This window comes from Microtus pennsylvanicus, chromosome 9 (assembly GCF_037038515.1).
Source record: "Microtus pennsylvanicus isolate mMicPen1 chromosome 9, mMicPen1.hap1, whole genome shotgun sequence".
Taxonomy (NCBI): domain Eukaryota; kingdom Metazoa; phylum Chordata; class Mammalia; order Rodentia; family Cricetidae; genus Microtus; species Microtus pennsylvanicus.
The window spans coordinates 81,470,914-81,480,245 of NC_134587.1; the positions used below are offsets into that span (position 1 = coordinate 81,470,914).

At 46.1% G+C, this 9,332-nt stretch overlaps 1 pseudogene; it reads left to right on the top strand.

Moving 5' to 3' along the window:
- Window positions 1-2,907: 2,907 nt before the first annotated feature.
- On the top strand, window positions 2,908-6,146 carry LOC142857769 (ribonucleases P/MRP protein subunit POP1 pseudogene; annotated as a pseudogene).
- The last annotated feature ends 3,186 nt before the right edge of the window (window positions 6,147-9,332 follow it).

The following is a 9,332-nucleotide window of genomic DNA, read 5'->3' on the forward strand; positions in this document are numbered from 1 at the left end:
ATAAGCTTGATTAGGACTCGTTTTAGTTATCACTGGAGACACATGAGAATGCAAGGATTAGGATCATTGCATGTAGCCTTGGGCAGGAAAGTTGAGTTAAAATCAGATCCAAAGGAAAGAATGAACCTATAGCTTTGAATTCTCTAGTTTGAATATTCTTTGTGCTGGACGATTAACTTTCTACACAGCTAAACCCTTTTCTGTCTTGTTGGAAGTTGAGTATGAAATTAACCTCAGCCTGGCATTAGAAGTTGGGTAAATCCTAGTTGACAAACATTAGGGAGTAAATGCCAACTATTCTGGTTTATTATTGATGCACCAGAATAATCTTGAAGTTCTGTTCCTTCTACCTTTGTCTCCAAAGTACTGTGATTATGGGCATGCACCAGCACACCCCATTTATAAAGCTCTGAGGATCACATCTGGGTTTTTTACATGCTAGGAAGGACTATAGCAATTACATCCTCAATTCCAAATATTCTATTTTAGGGGTATAGATGGGAGTTTAAGTATTTCTCATACATTCCTAACCAAGGGTTGAGTCAATGGATGTTTAGAATAAGGACAAATATATGGCAGATATATCCTTAGTTATTTAGGAAAACTGAAACATTCATAATTTATATTTTGTAACCACTCTTCCCTTATAATTCAAGTAATATAAGATCTTAGAGTTATCTCATGATGCACTTTGATATCCAAATATATACAAAAACATCATAAATTTCCCCAATATCATTTACTTTTTCAATCTCTTGTAGTCTTGTGTGTGTGTGTGTGTGTGTGTGTGTGTGTGTTTAATGTTACCCCTCTCTACATATATGTAGCTAGGTGATCTCTTCAAAGTGACTATTTAGGCAAATCATGCAGGTCTGATTTTTCTCATCTTTCCATAATTACTTCAAGTCATTTGACTCCTATTGTTTTTCTGCCTCCTCAATGTATTTTAATTCTTGTGTCCGGTTCCCCTTATTCCCCCGCCAGTGAGTTCTGAGAACTAAGTCTTACACCGTGCGGAGTCCCTCATTTCTTCCCGAGGCTTCTTCTTCTCTTCCCTGAGGGACTAGGTGCCTATTCTTAACACCCACCTACTTCAGTCGATTCTCTTTTGGCTGTCAGCGCACGTAGTAAATCCTGTTTTAGTTTCTTATAACAGTTCCGTGTCTCTTCTGCCATTGTACCTTTACAAGGACCTTCCTTCTATTACATAAAGGTGTTTTATAACATTCCCTGCAGAGATATTAGCTTACTAGGCTGGATCTTATTTTTATTGCCTCCCTCTCTTTCTAATCCGACTGTATGACTTGGTTTCGTTTCTCGGCTCTGAATGTTAACAATGTGCTACAGATGGATGTTGTGATTCGCCTGCAGAAGTTATTAAGATGCTATTTGCTTCTCATCCCCACAGTCATTAATAAAGACAGGGAAAAGTAAGTTCAAAAGTATTCCCTGGATCATGGAAAATCTCCCTCTTCCCCAAACAAATTTAGTATGCCATTACTTAACCTTTCCTTCTGTTTTCTTTCATTCAATCCATCAAAGCCCTTTCACCATGCTCGAGGAGAAAGAAACGTGGCACCATGTTGTGAGTTGAATCCAATGAGCTTCCCTCTGCGCTGAAGTCAGAATTCAGGGTATTTTCTTTTTATGAATTAGCATTAACGGCATCAAAAGAGCTTAATGAGATTCACCTGGCCTGCCTCGTGCGGCGATTACTTTCTCATAATTTACTGAAAAAGGAAAGCCCCTTGATTTGTTATGGCTTTAAGGAGTGGAAAACAGCAGCTGGAAGAGGATATTGACGAGGGTCAAAGCGTGGTAAGGCATGGTAGAGGTCCTTTGTAACAGACTAGCAGGGAACGATTTCCCGTCCAAGTTTTACTGACGTCAGCAGACTCAATAAGACCACACACCAAAACACCGAATGGCCAGGCAAGGACCGATCACATCCAGTTGACAGCTGAGTGCCTAGCAAAGTAGACCTGAATTGTCACAGCTGATATTGCCTCTGTGGCGGAAGTGCCCTGTCCTTGTCTTCCCAGAGCGGACAATGGAGGAATGCCTTCAATGCAGAGACAGGTATCTTCTCTAGTCCAGGTTTCCAACACCTGAGCAAACAGTGATGGGTGAGCATAAGAGTCTAAGGCAGCACTCTCAATGTGGGGGTGGCATATCAGATATTTACATTATGATTCTTAACAGTAGCAAATTACAGTTATGAAGTAGTAACGGAATAGTTATATGGTTGGGGGGTCACTACAACATGAGGAACTGTATATATCAAAGGGTTTCAGCATGAGGAAGGGTGAGTATGGTCTAAGATAAAGGCTTGTTCCTTTCTCTAAATTCTCTATTTTTAAAATTTCCACTCTCAGCTGGGTGATGGCAGTGCACGCCTTTAATCCCAGCACTTGGGAGGCAGAGGCAGGCAGATATCTGTGAGTTCAAGACCAGCCTGGTCTACAAGAGCTAGTTCCAGGACAGGAACCAAAACCACAGAGAAACCCTGTCTCGAAAAACCAAAAAAAAAAAAAAAAATTCACTCTGCTCTTCCTGAGTACAGGGGTTTGATTCTCAGCAGGCCCATGGTGACTCACAACTCTCTGTAACTCCAATTCCAATGGATACTTTTGGCATCCTCAGGAAACCAGGGCACATGGTGAACAGGTAAAACACCCATTTACATGAAAAATAAGGTAAGTTAAAAAATGCTACTGTTCCTGAATCTTCTTTACTTAATGCAGGTGTAAGTCCCTGGACTACCAATGGCAACACTGCCCTTCGCTCTTTTGCTTACCTATATGCACAGCACATCAGCTACGGATCATCACTTGAAATTCTCCCGTTTTTAAGAAGACAATAGTTGAGCTCGCTTGCTCACTCAGGCGCTGCGGTGGGAGCTTTCTGACCCGCGGAACCCTCAGAGAGTCTGGCAGAAATGTCGAATGCAAAAGAAAGAAAACATGCTAAGAAAATGAGGAACCAGCCCACTAATGTGACTTTAGCCTCTGGCTTTAGGGCTGAAAGAGGTGGAAAGCACCATTTTGGAGTGGGGAGACCTTTTCAATCTCAAAAACAAGAACTTCATTCTGGAACCTCACAGCAGTGGCAGAACAAGATGAGTCCCCACTTGCTCCCTGAGTCTGATGGGAATGAGCAATCTTCCTCCAAAATCATGTTTAAGAAAAAGGGAGGCTGGAAAGCAGGTCCTGAGGGCACATCCCAGGAGATCCCCAAATACATAACCGCCTCTACTTTCGCCCAAGCACGCGCTGCTGAAATCAGTGCTATGTTAAAAGCTGTGGCCCAGAAGTCATCGAATTCGCTGGTTTTCCAGACTCTTCCACGGCACATGTGACGAAGAGCCATGAGCCACAATGTCAAACGCCTTCCTAGACGGTTGCAGGAGTTGGCCAAAAAAGAGGCAGAGAAAGCTGCTCATCAGAAAAAGGAACTTTCAAAAAATAAATGCCACAAAGCCCGAAGATGTCACATAAACCGGACGCTGGAATTTAACCGTAGACAGAAGAAGAACATATGGTTGGAGACTCACATCTGGCATGCCAAACGCTTTCACATGGTGAAGAGGTGGGGTTACTGCCTCGGGGAGAGGCCCGCGTCCAAGAGCCACCGGGCCAGCTACCGCGCTATGACGAACCTCTGCCTCCTACAGGACTTATCGTATTACTGTTGTTTGGAGTTGAAGGACAAAGAGGAGGAAATACTGAGGGCGCTTTCTCAGATGTGTAGCACAGACACAGGACTGACCTTCGCTGCGGTTCACTGCTTGTCTGGAAAGCGACAAGGGAGTCTCGTGCTTTACCGGGCAAATACGTATCCCAGAGAAACGCTGGGGCCTGTCACTTTTCTCTGGAAGCCTAGGAAGACCCCGGGGGATACGTCTGAGGATAGGCAACTGTGGATCTGGCTTCATCCGACCCTTAAGCTGGCTGTCCTGGAGGAAATGAGAGCAGTGTGCCAGTGCTCAGAACCCGTCAGCTCAGGTGTCTCCGTTCCTGACCCACTCCCGACAGCAGACCGAGAGGAAAGTCAGCCTGAAGAAGCTGATGACAGCATAGGCCAGAAAAGGAAAAGGAAAGACGACGCAGAGAGCGCTCGACGCACCAAAAGAACTCTTGGAGATGGGACTAGAGACCCGTGCCAGCCGCGTTCGTGGGTCTGTCTTCCTACAGGGGTCGTCATCAGTGATCTGACGATGGAGATGAACAGGTTCCGGCTGATTGGTCCTCTTTCCCACTGCATCCTGACAGCACTGAGGGCTGCTCCTCTACACACAGGGGAAGAGGATGCAGAGGAGATAGCCCATCACTGGTGGAGCGACACTTGCAAGAGCTCTGATGGCGCTGTCCTTCATCAAAGACAAGAAGCCGTCTTTCAGTTGCTGGGAGGAGTCTCCTCACCAGCGGAAATTCCTGCAGGTACCATTCTGGGATTGACAGTGAGGGATCCGAGAACGAATTTGCCCCCACAGCGGTCCAGAGCTTTGCCGCATCCGGAAAGACACCAAGATAATGAGCAAGTTAGACAGCTGCTTCTGGAGGGCGTGCCCGTGGAGTGTGCCCACAGCTTCATCTGGAGCCGTGATATCTGTAGGAGTGTCACAGAGAGTAAAATCTCTGATCAGGATTTAAATCGGATGAGAAGTGAATTGCTGGTGCCAGGGTCACAGCTTGTTTTAGGGCCTCAAGAATCCAAGATTCCTATTCTTTTGATCCAACAGCCAGGAAAAGTGACTGGCGAAGACCGGCTGGGCTGGGGAAGTGGCTGGGATGTCCTCCTTCCCAAGGGTTGGGGCATGGCTTTTTGGATTCCATTTATCTACCGAGGTGCAAGAGTTGGGGGATTGAAAGAGACGGCAGTGCATTCTCAGTATCGAAGATCACCTAACATCCCAGGTGACTTCCCAGACTGCCTTGCTGGGGTTCTGTTTGCTGAAGATCAAGCTAAGGATCTTCTAGAAAGCTACAAAAGACGCCCTCCTGCCAAAAGGCCCAACTATGTTAAGTTTGGCACGTTGGCACCTTTCTGCTGTCCCTGGGACAAGCTGATTCAGGACTGGGAGTCCAGGGTTCAGGCCCAAGAGGCATCTCCTGTAACCTCAGTACCTGGTGCTCAAGACAACCCAAGACAACTCGCAGTGCCCCGTGTCCCTGAAGAGCTCTGCCAGTCTAATGAGGCAGACATACCTGAAAACAACTCCACAAAGCCAGAAGACACAGACTGTCAAGCACAGGCAGGGACCAAGATGGTCTTAGAGCACGGTGCCAGTGAGAGCCACGGTGCCAGTGAGAGCCATACCGCCGCCGCTAGCCAGCTCTGTGTTCTGCGGAGTAGGAAATTACTGAAGCAACTCTCTGCTTGGTGTGGGCCCAGTTCTGAGGCCAGGCGGGCTCCCTGCAGTGGCCAGCGAGAACTGACAAGAAAGGCCTACTTGTCCATTCTGGATGATTTCCCCAGAGCCCTGGTATGGGTCAGCCTGTCCCTGCTCCGGAAGGGCAGCCCCGAGCCTCACGCCATGATCTGTGTCCCGTCCAAAGAGGACCTGCTCCAGCTCAGTCAGAATTCTTGTTACCATGGACCCCTGGAATCCAGACACAGTGATCCATTCAAAAGCCCGATTCTGAAAGAGAAAGAAAAGAAGAAAGTGGAGAAGAGGCAGAGCCGAGAGCTCGCTGCCTCTACGGGTCTGGCAGGGACGCCCACAGCTGAGCAGGAAGCTCTGATACGGGGGCTTTGGTCCGGCCCCCTCCCGGGACTGACGTCACACTGCTCCAGAGTCCTCCTGGGCTTCGTCACACAGGGGGATTTCTCTATGGCTGTGGGCTGCGGAGAAGCCTTAGGGTTTGTTAGTTGGACTGGCTTGCTGGAAATGCTGTCCAGCCAGCCGGCAGTCACAAGGGGCCTGGTGCTGCTGCGACGACCCGCCTCTCTGCAGTATCGGTTTGCAAGAATTGCCATTGAGGTGTGAATTCGGGTTCTGTGAGATCTATGCCTGGCTGGACATGGAGTGCAGCTGTTTTTGTTGACTCCCATGGGAGTCTTGGCTGCTTTTGTCGTCTGTTACAGTGTGCAGCTTGGAACAAGAATTAAAATGATACAGTTATGTGGAAAAAAAAAGAAGACAATAGTTTTGACTTCGTTTACTTGTTAATATCCCCTGTAATAAATACAGAAAGAGAAAGACAGAGTAACTCAGAAGTGGAGTTCGAGTTCGGAGCCATGGAAGCAAGGTCCAAACCAAAGACCCACATGGTCTTCAGCTACCCACTGTTTTGGGGACTCCAGCACTTGGCAATCCTTGAGCACTGGTACTGTCTCCATCTCAAGAGTGTTGTGGTTCTTTCTGTGCTCACAACGATGCCCAGCAAGTGTGAACTGCTGACCACAGGCCTCTGAATTTCAAACATTTGCCATTGTCGTTTGGATCCTCTTGACATGTCTGTTTATGAGACAGGGGTTCAGCAATGAAAGTCCTTTCTTAAAAATACATTTGGGTGATAACTGAATACCAGTCACTCATGTGATACTTCAGTGTCTTCTTGTCACCTCCGTGTTGCTGGCCAAATAAAAGATACCTTCTGAGGCAAACTTGTGGCAATGTAACTGTTCACCATACTGACTGTGATGGTGATAAAGACGTATAACATCCAATGTGAGCCCATGTGCACCCCCACACAGGAGGGTTAATTCATTCCTTTATTAACAGTTATGCCTTTTCTGGTTATAGTTCCCACCACTCAAGTTGAGTAGCTCCTGCTTACAACTGCCTTCAGCATCATCTCCTGGGGATCTGACATTTCTGGCCTCCCTGCATACCCACAGTCATGTGTACATACCCACCTCACTACATACACACAGAATTGAAAATAATAAAAATTTAAAAAAATACGATGTGTTGTTCCAAGGTCATTGCTCGGCAGGTGACTGTGAGCTTGTGTATGTATGTGTGAGGTCTTGGGAGGCCACACATTAATTCTTAGTTTTCCCTGAGATAACTTGAATGTTTCCCCCACAGAAAACATTGGATTATTACAGCATATTCACTTGGGTAGCATCTGGGGTGGGAAGCATTTGCTTTCTGAGGAAAGAGAGACAGTGAAAAATATTTGTCCCCTTAAGCTGTTGGACATGACTGGGTGAGACAGAATCTACTAGGCCGCAAACTGAGCATTGTTAAAAACGAACAGGGTTGCCTTCCCCCATCCCCGTGGCTACTAGTTGGCTCTGAAAAGGCAGGGAACATTAGCATTTATGATATTCATGGAATATTGCCGTTCATTGTGAAGCCAGTGGCTGGTTTGATTGATTTCCCTATCTACCCACTGCTTCTGACATTTTGGTTGAACATTTACTATATTCCCAGTGATGAAGGTGATGTGAGGTTCAAGACTGTACTTCCAAAATACATCACCTTGTGGATGAAGTGAAACTGGAGCAAACGGTAGGGAGCAGGTCACTTTTTAACAGGCTCCTACCTCTCTGTCTCGGAACCTGGAGTTAGGAAATAACTTGATTGCTGAAGACAAAGAAGACTATGACAGAAGGTTTAGTTAAACACACCCCCACCCTGATTTATCATCAGACCATATACACTATATTAGTTATTTTCTTTTTGCTGTAACATGGTATTTGAAAAAAGCATCTTGAAGGAAGGACTCAAAGTCTGAGGGTATAATTTGCTATATGAGGGAATTATGGAAGCAGGAACTTGCGGTGGCTGGTCACACTGTGTCCACAGTCAGGAAGCAGAAGGAGGTGAACGCTGATGCTCAGCTTGTGTTCTCCTTTTAATTCAGTCTGGGACCCCATGGGAAGGTGCCACTCATATGAAGAATGAGTCTCCCCTATTCCAGAATTATTCTTAGATAAATCCTGTGGCCTGTTTCTAGGGCAATTCTAATTCAGTTGCCAATCAAGATTAACCACGATGCCCACTTTGTCCAGTTATTTATCTCTATGGCTGCCTATCTTCATCAGAACTGAAAGTAAAAACAAATGTGTTTCTCTTTCTCTGGTCCTCATTTCATTATAAAGCCTCCTATGCCATATAGGATAGCTAAGACAGTATGTTTGTCTCTTATTAATCTTGTGATAAGCATTTGGACCTAGAAATATGTGAGGCAAAGAAATCCTTTCTCCCCTATGGAGGGATTAAAACATTGTGGATATCTCAGCATCAGACAATTTCATTTTGTATGTCTTATTTACATCTGTGCTTAAGTACTGATGGGCGTACTTACTCTTCTGACCCATCATTGAAAGAGTTGTATTTAATACATCTTTTCCCCCCAAAGTCATGTCTTTATCTATTACTTGGGGATTTCATACAATACATTCCAGTCACACTCACATCCCACTCCTCCCAGGCCCACCCTCCTTGCCTTGTGCCCTCTCCCACAAAAGAAAAAAAAATACACCAAGGCCAATCTGTGCTTCTTACTTATTCACGGGAACAGGGTCAAACTTCCAGTGGCTAGCCCTTAAAGATAGCTGCATTCATCACCCCAGAATTCACGACTGTGAAGAAATGCACCTTAGCAACCCTATCACATCTTTTTAGACATCTTTTAGGGGCTTCATGCCTAGACTGACTGACTGACTGTCTCTCTCTCTCTCTCTCTCTCTCTCTCTTTGTTACAAAATCCTCCAAAGTCTCCCATTCTCAACTTTGAATCATCTACACTACTGCAAAAGGAGCTTCCATGCTCATAACAGCCAGCACAGCACAGATCATGGACTTCCACATAGTTTCCAGCTTAGCATGGACCACATCAACATGGCCTCCCATCAATGTGCCCCCCTACAGCATCACAAATCATGGATATCCTCATATAGCCTCTGGTGGCAACACAAACCACATGCATCAACAGGGCCCGCAGTGGTAGTGTGGACCGTGGAGGTCTTTCTAGGAGGCTTAATCCAGAAAATGAACCACTCTCTATCTCAGAGATCTTGCTGTTGCTCAAAGTCAGGGTGATCTTGCCACTGGGCAGTGAGTTCGGGGCCAGAGCCCGTGTGAGCTCCAGGCTGCTGCACACCTCCCTGCTGGCACTGCTCCACCATGGCATGCTCCTTTGTCCATGCAGCCATGCAGTGGGACAAACCTGTCGCTGTGACATCCCTAGTTCTGCCTCTCTCCACCATGAGCATGCGGCTCTGTTCAGCCATCTTTACCTCTCCATCACACATTCATCCATCAAAGTGACATTGCAAACTGCTGTGTGCCGCCAAGTTCGCGTATATATGCCCAAACAGCTTTACATGCAAATAATTATTGCAATGAGTCATTACTCTTGTTCATGGTTTCTGAA